The sequence below is a fragment of the Dipteris shenzhenensis genome, chromosome 1 (genome assembly GCF_047967505.1).
Source record: "Dipteris shenzhenensis isolate YYH24624 ecotype China chromosome 1, Dip_SZ_1.0, whole genome shotgun sequence".
Lineage (NCBI taxonomy): Eukaryota > Viridiplantae > Streptophyta > Polypodiopsida > Gleicheniales > Dipteridaceae > Dipteris > Dipteris shenzhenensis.
Genome location: NC_141596.1, coordinates 6010087 through 6030915, shown reverse-complemented (window position 1 = coordinate 6030915; position 20829 = coordinate 6010087).

Sequence of the window (20829 nt, the reverse complement as noted above, 5' to 3'; positions counted from 1 at the left end):
AAAAATTCTTAGAAGATGGAAAAGGTCTCAACCCTAACTTTATAGCACTACAGGAAGTCAAGGTTGGGGGATCAAAGCTAAGGTGGCAACTTAGCTAGATTGATGACAAAAGAGAGTGGTTTTGCACTGATCATGAAGAAAGTAGAGGGGGGTAATGATGGGAGTTTCCAAGCACCTTTCCCACGCAGTAGGAGGGTCTTAACCACCTTCGGATTGGACTTCATGCATCCCAACTTAGAGTGTTAGGTGTTCTCGATCTACACCCCCAACTCTGTTAAGGATAGGGTACTCATGTGGGAAGGCAAATCCCTGAAAGATAAATCTATCCTCCTAGGGAATTTCAATATGGTTGAAAGCAAAAGAGATAGATGGAATGGGCTAGGCAACGTTCTAAGAGGGATTGACTCTGGAAGCCTGGAATAACCTTAAAGATCAAGCTTTCTTGATCGATGCCTTTGAGGACACTACTTTCACCTGGACTAATAATCAGATAGGATAGAATCATAGAAAAGCTCGACTGGACAGAGCCTACTTTTCTAGAAGACTTCTGGATGACGCTCTTTGTCACAAGGCTAGTGCTCTTCTGTCCCTCCCCTTCTCTGACCATGAACTGGAACTTCTCTCACTAGAAAAAATGCGATCGTAATTCGAGTGATCCCGGCCTATCCGAATGCCCTGAGCCCCTGTACCTCTGCACAAGCACTGACCTCGCCATCTAACACTGATGCATAGATCTTGGACATAACATGTCCAATCATGATGGTCTTGTAATTCCCTGGATCCATGGGATCTCCTGCTTTGTGGATGGGTGTGATAGTGTTCAGGGTCCAGGCTCTAGGGAACCCGTGGCAGACAGCTTCATTGAACAGCGTTGTGGGGATGGGGGCTAGAGTTTTGATGCCATAGGCAACAAACTCTGTGCATAGGCCCTCATGATCCTTAGCTCGGCCATTGTGAAGCTTAAGCACTGCGTGGGTGACTCCCTGGGTTGTGAAGAGGGTGCAAGAAGTGGGGTGGGGGATGGTTGAGAGGTCGGGAGGAGGTTGAAGTACAATCATTCAAAGGGCCTTCTCACTCACAACACAAGGTGCCAAATACCCTACAAGGCCTGTCGATGCTAAACTTCTCGAAGTACATCCTCTCCTCGCCAAGGGCACAATGTGCCATAGGGATGGCATATTGCTTCGCACCATCGTTAACCCTCGCCTCAAGGAAGTAGCACAATTCCTATCTATAATCCCGGGGCTTAAGTGAAGAAAGAATCAAACCCTTTGACTCTGCACATTTGTTTTGCTCAGTAGGAAACTAAAGCAAGACTGGATCCAACACTTAGTCATCTTCTTCACAAAAAAACTAGATGGTTCATCAGGCCAAAAATGTAAAATTCCACACTTATTGGCTATAATCAATAATAAAGATCTACAGGAATGAGAAATGACTCTGCCCCAATCACCAAAACCTATTGAGAAGTTGGACATTCCCTTCTCACCAGTATGGGAGCCGTCACCAACTTCTCCTACTATCACATTGGCAAATGCAAATACCTCAAAAGAAATGCCTATTCTAGAGGTCGGAATTGAGGAATTTCCCCACAAGATGCTATAGCTCAGTGCACAACTGCAACCAATATATCTCCAACAAGAATAGTAGCCAGAACCTGAGGCAAGCTTGGCACCAGAGCCTGAGGCAAGATCGACACCAGAGCCTGAGGCTACATTGACACCAGCACCACCCATCGACGCCATGCCAATCCATGAGCCATAAGGGGAGCTAGTGCCAGATTAACAGTATGATTATTGTACCCAAGTGACTGAAATACCATTGGAACAACCCCCACAAGTACAACAGAATCATCAAAATGGCTACATGGGCACCAATTGTATCAGCAGTATCACCAATCCTCATCACCATCTATCATTCTCCATCATCAAGCTAGCCAAATGATCCAAATGTCTGAACTATTTAGTAGCTTGGCCAAGGAGGAATATGCAAGAGAATTGGATAGACAAACTGCATCAAAAATTAAAGACCAATTCTAGGCAATTTCCATAGAGGTCAAGGCATTTCGGGCACAAATAGATGAGAAGGAGGTTGAAGAAGTGTGCATGAATCAAGCTCTCTAAGCTCAAGAGAAGGTAGTGAAGGATGTGACCTCCACTAAAGCCAAACACAGCTGACAGCATAGTACAAGCAACGGCAATCCTACAGACCTACTATAACTCCTTGACCTCCGTACATGCTCAACAAACGGAGGCACTGGCACAAGCTCGACTCACTCTTATTCACAAAGAAGAAGAGCTCCAGGATTGCCAAGACAAGCTTGAAGACATGCAACATTCTTTGGCAATACGCACATTCAGCATTGAAGAGCTTACAAGGGAATGCAAAATCTTAAAGGACCAACTTGCTACCGCTCAAGAGGCCAGCACTTCACAAGCACAAACCAATGGTCCAATACCACTGAAGACATTTCTCAACAGGCGAAGGTCACCTTGCAAATGAGAGAAAGTTTAAGGAGGCATATACGTCCATCTACCATAAATATAAAGAAAAAATGGATGAGATGCAATCCCAAAAGATAATCATCTCCAAGCTTGAACTCCAATTGCTAGTGCACAACAATGAGGCAATGGAAAACAACACCAATGAAGCCCCACTACAATGCACAACGGTGGTGTACCAAGAGCTTGTGGCTGCTCTACAAGCGGAAGATCACCTCAATGCATGAGTGCTTATCCAATGGAAGCAACTCCAGGATCATATATGCTCATCCAACAATCAAATGGTAATGTTCCATAGGTATCAAAAGTATGCGCATAATTTTCCAAAACTTTTCTGAAGATGAGAAAAATATCTTGTGCCTATCTACACATGCCGGGTTTATAGCACTCAGGATGGACGTTTTCATCACGTTTTCCCCCCCTCCCCTTTTCTCCCCCTTCCACAACTAATACTCTTCCATATTTCTCCCCCATGTCCTCAGATTCTCTCCCTACCCCGTCATCACCTCTGACACTAGTTACGCTGCCATCAACAGAAAATGACACAATATTTGATTTTGAATATCAGGATCCAGATAATCCAATTTGTACTCCCATGCCAAATTCCAATGATGGGTATGATTTTGATGAGATACCACTTCCCAGTAACCCCATCAAGGAATTTTGGAGCAAATATCCTGATACAAAAACTTGAGGTGGATGGACCCTAGACAACTTCCCTACCAACCTTTGTCAGTGTCAAATTCATAAAGATTGGATAAGCAAGTTGGATCCATAATCTAATTGGTGCCGTCCTGAGCTCTTTGATGTAATCTTCTTGAAAGAGTACCTACATGCACCTCCATGTCTCAGAACCCATCCCAAGTTCTATGCAGTTCCACAACGTCACAAATCAGAGGCCAACATACACACTTTGGGTGAAGATCGCACCATTAATTGGCCAATGATCGAGCCATACTCTCATGTAGAATGGAATATCCAAGGCACAATGATCCGAGCACTTCAACAGCATGAGCAAATAATGTGCGGCAACATTGATCGCTTCCTTCACCTAAGTGCTATCTTCTGCAAAACATTGGAACACATTCTAGAGGTCCCATGTCACCTCAATAGCCATTTTCCTTCACTCTGTTTCAATCCCAATGAGCAGATCGATGCTCAGATTACAAGTCGACTCTATCAAAGAATCATCAGCATGCCACGTATCTCTATTTGAACAAATGGTGGATACAAACTACCTGAAAATTGAGCAAAATTTGTATGGTGCCAAGGCTTTATAGTAGGATTGACTGGCACGACACAAGTTCCACATCCACTAGATTACACGCATGGCAACCCAACTACATGCTCACAATAAGGCATAAGCCGAGAATGGCTAATAAAATGCATCCGGGAATATGTTGTCTCTGTGCCAACATGGACTTAGGTAGTACAGAATGTGTGCATAGAGTGGCGGCAAAGCACAACTTGTACTTGCATAAGGCTAGGAATAATCTCTCTTAGGAATCCTACATGCATGTTCTACATGCCAGTCCTACATGCGAGTTCTACATGCATGTTCTACATGCAAGTTCTACATGCAAGTCCTACATGCAAGTCCTACATGTGATTCCTACATGCGAGTTCTACATGCAACTCCTACATGCAAGTCCTATATGCATGTTCTACATGCAACTCCTACATGCAACTTGCAACTCTACATGCAACTTCTATGTGCAAGTTCTACATGTAGAGAGAGACTGTCTTACAATTTCTACATGCAGAGAGCGAAGCTCTCCAACTTGTATAAATATCCCATAATGGAATAAAGCCCAAACTCTTTGGGGCATTGTGTTGAGTTCTACTTTGGTATTCCAAGCAATTGTCTCAAGTGTCCATGCTTCCTTGCACTCCACGTCCAAAAGCATGTCCTAACCTTGCAACTCCTCCTCCCCTCTCCTCTAACCTTGCAACCCATCCTCTCCCTCTCCTCCCCCCCCATCCTCCTCCTCCTCCTCCTCCTCCTCCCTTATTCTCTCTCTAGTTTCCCCCATGCTCTTACATCTTCTTCCTCTCCCACTCCTATGCTCCCCCTAAACCATTAGTTCCTCAACCCTTAAACCTCCATGATTTATGAGGGAGACAAGTTCTCCACCATGTACTCTACCCTGAGCCTTGGATCCTCCTTCTAACACTTGAACCCCTTCTAAACTCTGAAACCTCTTCTAAACTCTGGAACCTCTCTCTAAACCTTGGAACCTCCCTCTAAACCCTGAACCTCCCTCTAACCCTTAAACTCCTCCTAAACCCTTCAACCCCCGATGAAGGTGAAAGCCTTCATTACCTCAACCATGATGATGCACGTTCCTTTTACACATGCATTCACTATGTTTGCTTACCACACTTAAGCCTGCGTCTCTCACCGGAATATGACTCGAGGTCCTAAGATACACTTATACTACAAATGACAACACCAATATATCCGTAGCTGACAAAAAGCCTCGGAACCCTGCATACTGAGAATACCCTGCTCTTCTTGTGGAAGTCGTGGGAAAGAGCCAACATTTATGTGCCAACATGGACTTAGGTAGTACAAAATGTGTGCATAGAGTAGCGACAAAGCACAGCTTTTGCATAAGGCTAGGAATAATCTATCTTAGGAATCCTACATGCATGTTCTACATGCAAGTCCTACATGCGAGTTCTACATGCAAGTCCTACATGCATGCTACATGCAAGTCCTACATATGAGTTCTACATGCAACTCCTACATGCAACTCCTACATGTAATTCCTACATGCGAGTTCTACATGCAACTCCTACATGCAAGTCCTACATGCAAGTTCTACATGTGAGTCCTACATGCAAGTCCTACATGCAACATCATGCGAGTCCTACATGCATGTTGCATGTAGGACTTGCATATAGGACTCGCATGTAGGACTTACATGTAGGAGTTGCATGTAGAACTCGCATGTAGGACTTGCATGTAGAACATGCATGTAGGACTTACATGTAGAACATGCATGTAGAACTGGCATGTAGGACTTGCATGTTGCATGTAGGAGTTTCATGTTGAACATGCATGTAGAACTCGCATGTAGGACTTGCATGTAGAACATGCATGTAGGATTCTTAAGAGAGATTAATTACTAGCCTTATGCAAGTACAAGTTGTACACACACATTCTGTGCTACCTAAGTCCATGTTGGCATAGAGAGAACACTTAGGCATGCAAGACACTTTGCATCACTGCTCTCTCTTCTCGCACACGATCAAGTAAGGTAGCAGGGTCAAGAGAGAAGGGGGGAGGAGTAGGATGCTGTAAAGGGGTAGTAGATTGAGTTCCCTGAGGAGTCGGGCTTTCATTCTCTTGCTACAGTGACCATTCTCTTTCATTTGATTCTTTCTCTGCAAGTTGTCGTATTTTCTCGAGTAAGCTATTTTCTTCTTGGGCAACATCATCTTCTTTCTGAGCAAAAGACTGTATCTGTGTCTGAGCTGTGAGGATCTTCTGGAGATTGCCACTGCGCTCCTAGCTGCACACATAAATTTAAAAAGACATTACTAGCATCAATAACATTTCCATTAAAAACTTTCACAAATCGTGGAAACGAAATTGACCAAAGTGCCGAAACTCGGATGGCATTCCAGTTGGGGGGAGCTCTACTAGGCATGTCTCCCCCAGAAGAAGATAAGCGTAATTGAGCGGTATTCTGATGTGTCGGATTTGAGCTGAGGTCCATGTGGTTTTGGAGAGTCTATAGTTGAGGAATAGGTGCAATATATCCTTCTAGGCACTTCTACATCTCTTGCAAATTTTGTCCTCATGATCGACCCTTCGTGCTCTTCTAGCTATCCAAACTCCTTTATGTAAGATTAGCTAGAGCAAGTAGGATTGCTTCTTAGAGATATATTTTTTTCCCACACCTTTTCGAATCTCTTCACCCAGGTTCCACTCGAATCTCTCCTGTGCCATTTCAAGTTGAGTGACCTTATTATCTCTTCTTGCCCTTCCACACAAATGGGGATACGAGTCAACTGGTTTTGCCCAACCCATCTGAATTTCCTCAAGGATGGCCTCCCATTCATGATAGGCTTTCTCTTGACTAGAGGATCTGTCTCTCATGTATTAGTCTAAGATCGAATCTATTGAGTCGATATTTGGTTATCAAGTTTCTATCTTCCAACCAAGTACCCTTTACCCTACTCCCGATTCCATAAGTCCCCCCAAGTTTGGACCCCCTTCTTGCTGAGTCTAAAGGCTCCTTTCAAGTCCTCCCCACTCACCTGTGCATTCGGCAAAATTATTGGAAACCATACTGAATCTTGATTGCAGAGGGTGCCCATTTTCTTTGAGAAGCCTTTCCATTTGATATACTGTCAACTTGACTCCCAAGCTTGCCTCATTGCTGGCAAATAGTGCGGGAGACATGGAAGATCTTGTGGGATCTCTATGAGATCAAGAACATAGGGAGGATTATCATGCTTCAAAGCCTATTTTTTAGTTTAAAGATAGATGTAAGAGAGTCAACCCATGACTTCCTAGTGAAGGTGAACATTCTCAGAGGTCAAGTCAAAGAAGTGGGTCACAAGGTGGACAATAACCAGTTAGTTATGCTTCTGGTTAGTAAGCTTCTAGGAGCTACTAAAGGTTGGTGACAACTCTCAACATTGGAGAACGAATGACGTTTCTCACATTTGATAAGTTGGGTCCCTTGTTGATTCAAGAAGAGTCTCAATTGGAAGGACGATGGAATGATGATGGGGATGCTCCTAATAGTGAGAACAAGAAGAAGAGAACAAATCAAAAGAAGTGCTTTTAATGTGACACGCATGGACAATTTGCTAAAAATTGCAAAAGAAGAAGATAGATTAAGTGAAGAGGGAGGAGTAGTCCAAGGCAGCACCATCAAATTTGGTAAGAAAAGATTTGTTCTTAACGATGTCCCACTCAGATAGAGCTTGCAAACCCAAGAGTGAGAAAGTTCACCAGACACATCAAGGAGTGGAGCACAAAGCTATGACTTTAAGGTAGAGGATGGAAGCTACTTCTTAGAATTGACATCTAAGGGCTAGCCTAGAATCATTAATATGTGGACTTACACAAAGGCATGATAAGGGATGTGCTTATTCAAAAGAAGCAGATTAAACCCTTGGTATGGATTAAAGCTAAGCCTGTAGTTATGTCTATTGTAAGACTTCATCTTGCAGAGTCAGCTTATTTCACAGTAGTAAATGAGCAGACTACAGAAGATTTGTGGAAGAAATTATGTGCCACTTATGAGAAGGAAATTGCCTCTAATAAAGTTTACGTCATGAAGAGGTTGTTTGAGTTGCAAATGAAGGAAGGGGCCTCCATTGCTTCTCACGTGAATGAATTCAATATTATTTTCAGCCACCTTCAGGCTCAGAAGATGGATTTTTATGCAAATACTAAAGCAATATTCCTCTTATGTTCATTGCCATCCTCATGGGATACCTTCCATATAGCTGTTAGTAACTTTGCACTTGGTGGAGTACTGAAGTCTGATGATGTTGTGGGTAGCTTTTTGGCCAAGGAGATTAGACGGAATTCTATGGATGGCAACAAGTAGGATGCAACCTTAAATGTGCAAAGGGGTAGCTCACACTTCAGGGGGAAGTCCCAAGAAAGAGGGAAGTCTTATAGCAAATCCAAGGCACGGAACATTGAGTGTTACCCCACTATGGCAAGAAGGGCCACATGAAAAAGGATTGCTACAAGATGAAAAGAGAGCAAAAGGATAAGAAAAAGAATACACATTGGGACAAAGGAAAAATGAAGATCGAGGAGATTAATGCAGTCATTGAGGATAGTGACAATGACATTCTCTTCATGTCTAGTCTACCTACAGACTTGCTTACCACTTTAGATGATGCATATTCCCAAGATTGGATTTTGGATTCTGGTGCTTCATTCCATGTTACTCCCCGTAGGGAATGGTTCTCTACTTATGACAATGGAAAGAGAGGCTGTGTGCATCTTGGAAATAACTATGCATGTGACATTATGGGAGCAGGTGACATAAAGTTTTCTTTTACAAATGGTTTTGCATTTGTTTTGAAAAATGTAAGACATGTGCCTAAGCTGACCAAGAGTCTCATTTAAATGGGTCAGCTAGATGATGCTAGTTTTCATACCACTTTTGGCTTTCAGAGTTGGAAAATTCAGAAGGGCTCTATGGTTTTGGCCAGGGGTGCCAAGTGTGGGACTTTGTATCCCTTACATGTATCAGGGGTGTCTGATCATGTTGTTGCAATAACCGAGCAGCCAAATACTCCTTTGTGGCATTGCAGGTTGGGGCACATGAGCCAGAATGGAATGAAACTCTTATATCATTTGGGTTATGTACCACATTTGAGTTTTTCTAATTTTGAATTTTGTGAGCATTGTCTCTATGGGAAGTAGACTAAATCATCCCATAAAATAAGGGGAAAGAAAGAGCTTTAAAGGTTTGATTTGGTGCATTCAGACGTATGCGATCCATGCCTACACGGTCATTAGGTGAGGCTGAATACTATGTGACATTCATTGATGATGCAACTAGGAAAGTGTGCACTTATGCTATAGCTCGAAAGAGCGATGTGTTCTAGGTATTTCAAAAATGGTTGGCTTTGGGCTGAAAATCAGTCAGGTAGAATGCTTACATGCCTATGGACTAATAATGGTGGAGAGTATCTCTCTCATGACTTTCAGCATTTCTGTGATACATGTGGGATCAAGAGGGAGCTCACGTCTCCTCATACTCTAGAGCAGAATCTAGTTGTAGAATAGATGAGCTGCACCATTCAACAAAGATTGCAATGTATTCTTTCCAATGCAAGCCTTTTTGGTGGTTTTTGGGCTGATGCAATGAAGACAGCAGTGCATGTGATCAATAGATCACCTAGTAATACTTTGGATGGTGCTATTCCTGAAGATGCATGGAGTGGCAAGAGGCCCTCTTACTCTCATTTGCATATATTTGGGTGTCAGGAATATGCACATGTGCGAAAAGAGCTTCGGAAGAAGCTAGATACTAAGTCTAAGAAATGCATCTTTCTGGGTTATGGTGAAAGTGGAGAGATGGGCTATCGTCTCTAGAATCTAGAAGCAAAGAAAATCATACGAAGCCATGATGTGGTCTTCAATGAAAAGAAGATGCATAAGACACCCATGAGGGATGTGGAAATGAGGAGAATCACTTTCCAGGATGTGAATGCACCTACATATGTTGATAGACAACAAGTTGTCCATGCACTGAATGTGCAGGAAATGGTGCCACCACCAGGTGCTACCACAAGTACACAATTAAGGGCAGATGATGGATCATCTAATGGTGGGAATGATGAGCCAAATGTGGTTGATATGCAGGCGGGACAACAAGTTGAAATGCCCTTGAGAAGAACATCTAGAGTGTCTAGACTGCCTGAGAGATTTGTTCTAGGGGTAGACTATGTGTTGATTGCGGGGAGCCTTCTTACTACAGAGAGGCTATGATGCGCGAGGATCAGCGCAAGTGGGAGTATGCTATGCAATTAGAGATGAGTTCACTCATAAAGAATAAGATTTGGTACTTAAAGCATTGCCATGTAAATGGGTCTACAAGATGGTCACAGGTGATGATGTGCCTACGTACAAGGCCCGTTTGGTACTAAAGACTTTGATGAGATATTCTCTCCAGTTGTGAAGATGACCACACTTAGATGTGTACTTGGACTTTTGGCAATACAAGATATGGAGCTTATGTAGATGGATGCCAAGATAGCTTTCTTGCATGGGGATTTGCATAAGGAAATTTACATGGTACAACTAGAAGGCTTTGAAGAAAAGGGCAAAGAGAATTTGGTTTGCAAGATGAAAAAGAGTCTCTATGGCCTTAAGCAAGCGCCTAGAGAATGGTATCACAAGTTTGATGCTTTCATTCGGTCCCAGGGTTTCAGAAGAAGTGAGATTGATCACTGCCTCTACAATAAAAGGGCTAAGGATAATAGCTTGATACTCCTGGCACTTTATGTGGATGATATGCTATTGGCTAGCAAGAACACTTATGAGCTTTATGCATTGAAGTCCAAGTTACATGAGGCCTTTGACCTGAAGGATTTGGGACCTGCAGGTCATATTCTTGGTATGCGCATCATGCACGACCGGAGTAGGAAAATCCTTTGGCTTTCACAGAAGGAGTATGTTACAAAAGTGTTGCAGGGTTTCAATATGGAGGGGGGGAAGGCAGTAAGTACTCCATTGCATAGATATGTGAAACTGAGTTAGGCAGTTAGTCCCAAATTAGATGAAGAGAGAGCCATGAAGGCCAAGGTTCCTTATGCATTAGCGGTTGGGAGTCTTATGTATGCTATGATAGCTACTAGACCATACCTTGCATTTGTAGTAGGAGTTGTTAGCCGGTATATGGCTAATCCAACAGAGGCATTGGGAGGTAGTTAAGTGCATCATGAGGTACATGAAGGGTACCCAGGAGGTGTGTATCTACTTTGGCAAAGGAGAGATGTGTGTATGTGGTGGGTACATAGATACATAGATTTAGACTATGCAGGGCATGTGGATAGCAGGAGATCCACTTCTGGTTATGTGTTGACCTTTGTAGGTGGTACAGTGTCGTGGGTGTCTTGCACACAAAAGTGTGTTGCTTTGTCTACCACAAAGGCCAAGAATGTTGTAGCCATAGAGGATTGCAAGGAGGCTATATGGCTTGATTGACTAGTGAGAGATTTGGGGATTCATACAAGTGTACCAACATTGCATAGTAATTCCATATTCACCCTACAGAATTCGATCTTTCATGCAAAGACCAAACACATTGAGTTCAAGTACCATTTTATCAGGGAGGTACTTGAGGACAAGCGCATAGAGCTTGTCAAGGTTCATATAGATGATAACCCTGCAGATATGCTGACGAAGAGTGTACCTAATCAGCGGTTTGACTATTGTCATGTATTGATGAGCATTGGATAGTATGGTCTTTGGTTATTCTCCCTTAAAGGCACATTGGCCTTTAAGTGGGAGGTTGTGGGGGTTAAAGGCAACTGTACCTTAACCTCGGTTATGTACAATAATCAAACGCATATATATATGGATGACATAGAAGCTTAGGGTGTTTTGCATCCACCAAAACTTGTGTGTCTCCTCTCTCTTTTGGCTCTCCCTTTCTCTCAACCTCTTCCATTCCTCTTCCATTGTTGAGATCTCTCAAATTGAGCGAAAATTTGAGTAGAATGTTTAGGGTGATAATTCAAAATATTAACACTGACATCAGGTGGCACTCTACTTAATCATCCTAATAATCTTGAGCCACCTTCAATTAATCAAAATTGAGCTGCCAATTAATCACTCATGGCATGGTGACTAGAAGATTAACTGCACTTATGCAAGTGCAATGGGTCCGTTTGAATAATCATGAGCCAGCTTCATCTAATTAAAATTTAAGCTACCAACAACTAAAATTGTGTCTTTGAAAAGGCCTACAAGATGTTGCTAAATAATTTCACCAACTTTAAGAGTAGCTGAGATGGATTTGTTGTTGCACAAAGTGAATAGCAAGTGAAGGTGCTAAACAAGAATGTCCACACTCTCAAGATGAGACAAGAAGAAATCAAGAAATACATTGCTCATGTATAAGGTCAGAGTATGGTATTGATACACGTAATAGTTAAAGAGGATGACTATCGTCTTGAGATACGGTAGGGCCATACGTGCTTTGTCTACCATGGGCACATCTAACATATGAGTGCATGATCTGATGGACCAGGTGGGACAACCTCTAAATTTATTTTGCTTTGGGGTGTTTGTCAAGATGCATAGAATGCCATTTGCCCAAGTCATGGGTAGATTAAATGTGCCTGCCTATTGCACAACAATTTGCAGAGTGAAAAACTAGATGCTACAATCATATTTGCAATTCGGGTTGGACATACAAAAAGAAAGGAGCCTGAAGGAAAGAAACCCAAGCTCAAGCCTCAAGAGAAAGAAGGGCCAACTAAAGGGAAGAAGCCCAAGCTCAAGCCCTAAGAAGAAGGGCCGATCCTCCCATTAGGGCATGGACGTAGCTCAAAGAGCTCAAAGTAACCTGATGAAGGGAGATCAAAGAAAAAATTGAAAGCCCCTGAAGGAGGAGCAAGAAGGGCTCATCCTCCCAACAAGGAGCTTAAAGACCTCAAAGCGACTGGACGTAGCTTAAAGACCTCAATGTATGAGATGTATTTATTCAATGATTAATGAACCACTCTTTAATTATTGCCAAGGTTCTTGACGTTTGTAGCAATTCACAAGTTTCCTTTATACAAGATGTTTTAAGATAACAACTAGCACGATTGTAGTACATGATAAGTGGTCTCATGAATCATTAGGGAAATTTGGAGCTCATTTTGGGGCCCTCTAAATTCTCTCAAAAAAAGGGGACATGGATAATTTTTTGCAGATTAGCTCAAAACTTGTCGAACTTGGCATTTCTAGAACCTACTCTTTGAGGGCTTTCTAATGATATATACCATGATGGGGTTTGGACATGGGAATGGAAAGATATAGGTAAGATTCCTCTCTTCTAGGAATCTTCCTACGTTACATGAATATTCTCCTATAAGAGAGGAATCTTCGATGTATCTTTCCATTCCCATGTCCAAACCCCATCATGGTATATATCATTGGAAAGCCCTCAAAGACTAGGTTCTAAAAATGCCAAGTCCGAAAAGTTTTGAGCTAATCTGCAAAATATTATCCATGCCCCCCTTTTTTTAGAGAATATTCTCAAGGAAAGTCCTTAGAGGGCCCCAAAATGAGCTCCAAATTTTCCTAATGTTCCTTTATATAAGCCGTTTTAGGATTGCAACCAACACGATGGTAGTATAGGATAAGTGGTTAGTTGGTTTCACATGATATATGGGCCCCATTCATATATTTCACATCATTTTCCCTTGAGGAGTCTCCTTTCATGTCAATTTGGTCCTCGAGGGGCCCCCTTTAGGGGTAAGGGCCATATCGACATGCAATATATGTCTAGTGGCATGTCGATATGGCCCTTTCCCCTAAAGGGGACTCCTCAAGGCCATATCAACCATTGAATTTATACAAGCTATTTTAGGATCACAACTAGCATGGTGGTAGTATAGAATAAGTGGCCATGATTGTGGTGGTGGTTGGTTGCACATGATAAGTCATCTAGGATTAACAACCAATAGCAATGTGGTTTCCTTCTATTATTACAAGCTGAATGGCATACAATGCATTTGCTTAGAATTTGTGATCACGAGCCTAGTGGTTGTACAAGATAAGTGGCATACATTTTTCCTCATTTGGAAGTACTTAACAAGCATAGGGTTGTTTGGGATATACTAAAACGAGCACGACGGTTGTTTGGGATTTACTGATTGTAAATATCTTCCATTTTCTAGGATAAGTGGAATACATTTTCCTTAGTTTAGGATTAACTACAGTCACACAATGAGAATACATTTTCTTGTACTGTCTTAGTCGTTCGCTACTCTAAGACACCCCATGATATGCTCATGCGTGTCTAAATCCATTTTGAAAACTCTCTTGCCCATCTTTCTTCTAGGCACAACTTGGTAATTAGAACTTAATAGCTCTTACTAGATGAGAGTACACAAATGTTTGCAGACTCTTATGTAAAAGAGTAATTGTGGCCTCATGATGCAAATGAAACAAAATCCCAAATGCTAGTACCTGTGCAAGGAGAAATCACACCAAATACTAGGTGCAGCCAATATTTTTGCGTTAATGAAGGATAGTGTCACCAAAACTCAAGGCTCAAAGCATCAAAATTCATCTGACTCATGTGCATATACTATGCATCCATATGAGCAAATCTGGCCCAAAAGAAAATGTCGACCCGCAATGACAAAACAATGTCAAACCCAATGCCAATAAGAGCCAAATGCCTCAAGCATAAACACCGTCCATGGGCATAAGCATCAATAATGTCTCATCCAAGAGAGCATAGCACTATGAGTGCATCAACTACAATGTGTCGAAGCTTTCCCTCAGCATAAAATAACATTTGTGTGCTAAATGTCCATCAATAAAGCATCCCACAAGGCAATCTGGGCCTATCAATGCATCCAACAAGGATTGCAATGCATCTAAATGGCCTGCAAAGCATCCACTGCAACCCATTGCAAACCACAAATGAGCGCACACATCTCAAACTGCAACCAGAATGATTTGCAAAATGTATATCAGAAATCGCGGCACCACGGCAATGATCACTAGTGAAAATAGAACCTGGGATGTTTCAAAACATGGGTGTCACTGCATAATCAAACTCAGAAAGACAATCTACAAATATCTCTCTTCCGCCACAACTCCAAAATCTCATCCAAGGATGGAGTAAGAGCCAGTCAACCCTTGCATTTACTTGCAAAAATGAACCTTAGGAAACTTAACCTTAGCCAATAAAATATGACATAATCCCACTTATGTACGGTGCAAAATTTGGTACTTCTCACATCATCGATGCATCCGGGGCAAAACCCTAAGAAAGACTTTTAAAACACCGAATCCAACCTGTCAAATCACTTTCATTTGTACAGATGGCTTTTCGAGCCTTTTTGGACTTTTTTGGGCCTCCATAGGGCCGTTTTTTGTGTTTCAAAAGTCTTTAAGGGGGTTTTAGCCTGCTCTAGAGGCGTGGGTGATGTCAAAAGTACCAAATTCTTCACCATACATCATATATAATAAAGTAGCTCAATTGTCCTCATTGAATGCAAACTCGATCACATTTCTTTTGTTTTCCATTTTCTAATTTTTTCAATGTTATGTTGGCCTTCCTTTGATTGGTGCAGGGCTTTTCTCTTTTTTGGCTAAAAGGCCCCAAAATGAGCTCTATTTTTTCCTAATGAAAAGCAATACCATGAGAGGCAGCTTGACAGCGAGAGGTGGATCATCTAGGCCCAATCCTAGTAAATACATGCCTTCCTCCATGAGGCCGAGCTACTTTGGTAAGCTCAAAGAATACAAAGGAGCAAGAATGGAAGGTAGAATGCTTCACCAAGGTAGTTATGTATTGGAGGAATAGGAACCCCAAGATCCCAAATAACAACAAGCAGTTGAAATCCCAACCCAAAAGAATGGCGCATCGAGCCAGAGGGGGATCCTACCCAACCTCAGCAACAGGTCCCCCCTTATGAAGAAAAGGTAGAACCCCAACAATTGAAGGAGGAATAGAAATTGTTGTTAAACCCACCACCAAAAGAAACATTGATCACTCTCCCTTTGATGGAGATGCAATAGGAGAGCACTCCATTTCCCAGGCTCCAATAGAAGAGGAATTGGCCACACACCCCCATGCAAATGGTAAAGCAAGAACCGATTTTGTGCCAGGAGTAGATGCAAGAACACTTGGAATGGCATAAGATCTACAAGAAGAGGGAGGGGAATTGGAAGACAATGCAGAGCCTACTGGTCCAGGTACAAGTGTTTCTACCCTTATTGATGAAAATATCCAATATGAATATGTCAATTGGTTGGTCACTCATGCACTCATTGGGTTCATCCTTGGCACCATACCCCCTACCCTTGTCATTTAGAATTGGGTGAGAACAAATTGGGTCAAGAGAGGGCTCATTGTTACTAATGTAAGGTTCGTGAGAAAAGCTTTTTATGTTTTCCTCTTTGAAAAAGAGAGGGGTTATGTTGCCCTCAACCAAGAGTAAGCCAACTTGGGTGATTAAACACAATAAGAAAGAGAGAGTTGTGTAGGAAAAACCGTAGGATGAGGGTAACAGAATTACAAAGGAAGCCACGAAGAGATAAAGTAAAGGACCCCTTCCTATCAAAGAACACTTTTGAAGTTTTATTGGATAAAGAAACTAAGGATTGGATAATGGAGAATATCAAGGCAACTCTCAAGGACCCACATCCTGGATGGTCCTCAAAGTTTGAAAATAAGGTCAACCAAAATGATGATATGATGACAGAGAATGGTGAGGAACACCTCTCTGAGGAGGAACTCCCCCCTCTAGTAACTGTTGGAAAGGACTTCACAGATAAAGGTAAAGCAATTGATATTATACATAACAAGAGGAGACTATCTCAGATAAAAGAATCCATACCTCAGATTAAGAGCCCTTCCCCACAAGGCTAAAGTGGAAAAGTAGGAATAGTAACCAAATCCTTTCTCACACTAAATGTGTGTGGATTAATAGACCCTTCAAGGTGTGAAATCTCCTTTTGGGTGAAAGCCAATTCCCTATCTCCAACATTTTTTGCCCTTGAACAAGTGAAAGTAAATGGTCAAGAGCTTGAGAAGAGACTTCTCCTCACAAAATTTTGCAACTTTCTCTCTCTTTTACCAGTCCTCTTTCTTTGTGATTTCGGCAAAGGCAAGCAGTCTCCCTCGCTGACCTCAAATGTTTTTACCTGAGGACAATTCAAACCCAGGTAAGAGACATATATACTCATGCTTTCTCCTTCCAAAGACCTACTTCTGACTCATGGCTAGAGGCAATGCAAATGACCCAAGATTCTCTCAAGAGGGCGAGGAAAAATAGAGCAACAATGAGAGCCCAAAGGATGGACAGGATCAATCAAAACTGTAGAAGCTCTTGAAAGTAGAGCAAGACAGGGTGAACTATATGCCCAAGTTGATCTACTCCTTGCCAAGGAAAGCTTAAGAAGTCAGAAATTGGTGAAGATGAATGACTATAGGGTCTACTTTAGGGACTGGTGGGCTAGGAAAATAGACAGACTAACCCCTAAAACCTTTGAACTAATTAGGAGGAAAGGGATAGCAAAAGAGGTCCTCCTCCTAAAAAAAGAAGACCAAACTATTTCTATCTCTAAAGAAGACAACCTTAAGCTAATCCAGTAATCCTTCCAAGCCTTACCCTCTACATCAAGAGAAGAAAATGCTTAGATCCTTCAAGCTAGAGAGAGATGCAGGCAAACCAGAATCAAAGTAGTCTAGAACATTGAAAATCCCTACCTGGACCAACCACTCACCCCAAGGAACTAAAAGCAATTATGGACATCATGGCTGATGGAAAAACTCTTAGGGAGGATGGTCTCCCCATTGAGCTCTACAAAGTCTTCTAGGAAGACATAGGGCCACACCTTCTAAAGCTCTTGGAATAAAGTCTTCAAACCCATGCCTTGCCTACTCATGTCAATGGATGGGGCATAAAGTTAATCCCAAAAGGAGGAGACAGACAAATACTGAAAACTTGGAGACCCTTGACAATGTTAAACTACAGTTATAAAATCTTTGCCAAAACCTTGACCCTAAGGATCCAGAAAAGAATGGACTCTTGGATTCTCCTAAATAGAAAAGTTTCATCGAAGGTCGGCATCTACTCGAAGCCATTGTCAACTTGTGGGAAGGATGTGAGTATGCCAATGACACAAACTAGGATGTCTTCTTTCTAAAAGTAGATTTTGATCAGGCATGTGACATATTAGAATGGGAATGGGACTTCATCATCCATACTCTCCAAGATGTTGGGCTAGGGTATGGATTTGTTTCTTATGTCAAACTTTTGCTTTCAAATGCTTCAGCAAAAGTTTGTGTTAGTGGTCTAATGGCAAATCCCAGTCTTCTCAAAAGTTCTATAAGGCAAGGGTGCCCTCTTTCCCCCCTTCTTTTTGCCATTGCAGTTGACTCTTTAGGGTGGCTGCTAAGAGATCAAGTTGAAAGAGGATATCTCAAAGGAATAGAGATTCCATCTAGGAAGCACTTGGTCACACAGCAAACACTCTTGGATGTATCAACTGCTTTGATGAGCTGAACCACAATCTCCTTGTCGTAGGCAAACCAAAGTCAAAGTGGTCCAGAACTTTGCTTATGACACAACATTGACACCCAAAAACGCTCCTCAGGGTGTCTCAGCTATCTTGGAGTGTTTGCATATCTTTTGCAATGCCTCAGGCTCTGTGATCAACCACACCACAAAAGGTTACTCCACTCTCTTTGGAAAATAGTAAGCCATACTAGCTCCACTTGGGTGCCACAACATCCCCGAGGGCACTATTTTTAGACTTCTTGGGATTTCCATGTGCTTTGAAGCCTCCATGAAGGATAGATGGGACGGGTTCAAAGGGGATGGACACTGTAAAAGATGCCCAAGACATAAAGAGGATATATTTCACCTTTTTGGTAAAGAATGTGGTCCAAATTCAACTAGGGGAACCTATCAATTGGAAAGCTATTCTTCTAGTAGATGCCCAAAAAATTAAAGAGGACACTTTCATTCTTCTTAGAGCACATGCACTATGGTAGATTTGGATCTCTACGAACAACTTGTAGTTTAACAACCTTCTCATTGATGCACAAGAAGTATTTTGTAACTGGCTTGCTAAATTCAGCTCCAAAGACAGCTTGCCTTCATGAAAATTTTGTTTAACTAGCAAGACTAACTCCCTGTTGTCATGAGCAGGCATAGGAATAGCTTAACCTCGATAGGGTGAATTTCAATGAAGGCTCCTTAAGAGAAAGATGAACACTTGAAAAAGCACCTTGATTGTATCCACTTCCAAGCTATAGGACAGAGCAGCGGACAACTCTCCCAGTTTATAATCTTGAAGAGCAGTAGCTCTAGTTTCTTCTTCTATTGCACTGTGATATGCTTATCTCTCTGGACATGCTTTTGCTGTAATACTTATCTAGAGCTTTTTTTATGGCTCCTCTCTGAGTTTCTCACTGGAATGATAATGTATAAATATTTTGATATAATACAAAAAACTTAACTTTTGCCCCAAAAAAAGAAGAAAATCTTCACATCGCCAAATTGGATGGGATGTACACATCTGACCTCTTTTTGGTTGTGTTCTATGAATAGCCTAGAGACGTTGATGAAGGGCTAAGGATTTTTATGGCAGAGTTTTCTCATCTTGTTGTTAGCCTTGGATTTTGAAGCATGTAATTATGCAGGATCTTTGGACTCTCCCCCCAAAAGTCTCCACGTCACCTCAATCGGCTCTCTAAAAATTTAGACTTGTATGAGATGCAGGAAGATGGTCTCCATAAATTTATTAGATTAGTGTGGCAATCATTACGCTAGAAAATTTTTTGGTGAGTGCGTGAGTCCACCCCAAATTCAAAATCTCACGCACTAGAGTGTGGTATCGCGGCCCCAAAAATTGTTTTGCAATTGGCTACACCTGATCATGCATTAACGCTATGCAATATTTGAATTCATTTGTATTTAAAACTCCATCCCATTTCCTGACTTATCACAATGTTTTTATCAGGGTAAAAAATAAGGAGGAAACAACATTATGACAATGTAGGTTAATGGGCAAATCCTTCCCCATATAGAGTTATAAATATTAGCCCTACTTCCACCCTTAGGGCTTATTTATCAAGTTTGAGGCTCTAAAAATTAGCCCACCTTTATTTTTGGGCTAATTTATCAAATTTAAAGCTCTAAATAGTAGCCCAACCAACTTGGGAAAGCCTCTAAATTAGCCCTTGGGCTAAAATTCACCCATAATTTTTCCCCTGGTTTTTATTAGTGATTGTCTCAATGATTGTGCTTCTATAATTGTTAAAGAACTTGCGTCGGCTTGATGGATGTTCATATAATTGATGATTTTTTATACTGAAACATATCTTTATATGGTTCTTCTAGATCTAATGGATTGTTTATAATGATTGCAATAATGATCAAAGATTGAATTCTTAAAATTAGCAAGAGTTGGGGCATTTTAACTTAAATGACAACTGACAACAATGTAAGAATTGTGGCTTTGAGAACATGATTTGACATTCAAAAGTATGATTGCATATTGCAATGTCGGTGCTATGCTTGAATTGAAATCATCTAAACTAGAATCTCTTTGAACAATGATTATAAGATTTTATTCTCTTGAATACTTTTAACTTGCTTGAAATTTAGGTCCTTTGCATAGGACTTAAAGTCTTTTGACATGCATTTATAGATATGGAGCATAAAGGATGGTTGTTGGTACTTCATAATTGTTTGATTGTTGTACTAGGATATCTTGTTTTGAATAATCTTCCCATATGTCGTGAAAGTATGATTCTTGACTCCAACCTTGAAATTCCTTGTTCCATATTGTGATGTTGTTTTTGGCAATGGCATTCCATATGTACCTAGATTTTCAATTTGAATATGATCTACTCACGATTCTTACAGTTGAGTGAAGTTCTCTTTACAAGAGGCTTATGATGTTGCTTCTTTTTTACGGATTATCCAAACTCTTGCTAATGATGGTGCTTACATATGGACGTTTATGCTAGAGGTGCTCCCTTCTAGATGCTTACCTTTATTTAAGGTGGTGCGCCCAACTAGAGGCTTATCCAACTTGATACTTGTGGTGCTCTTTGATAGAGACTTATCCAAAATCTTATGTAAATGC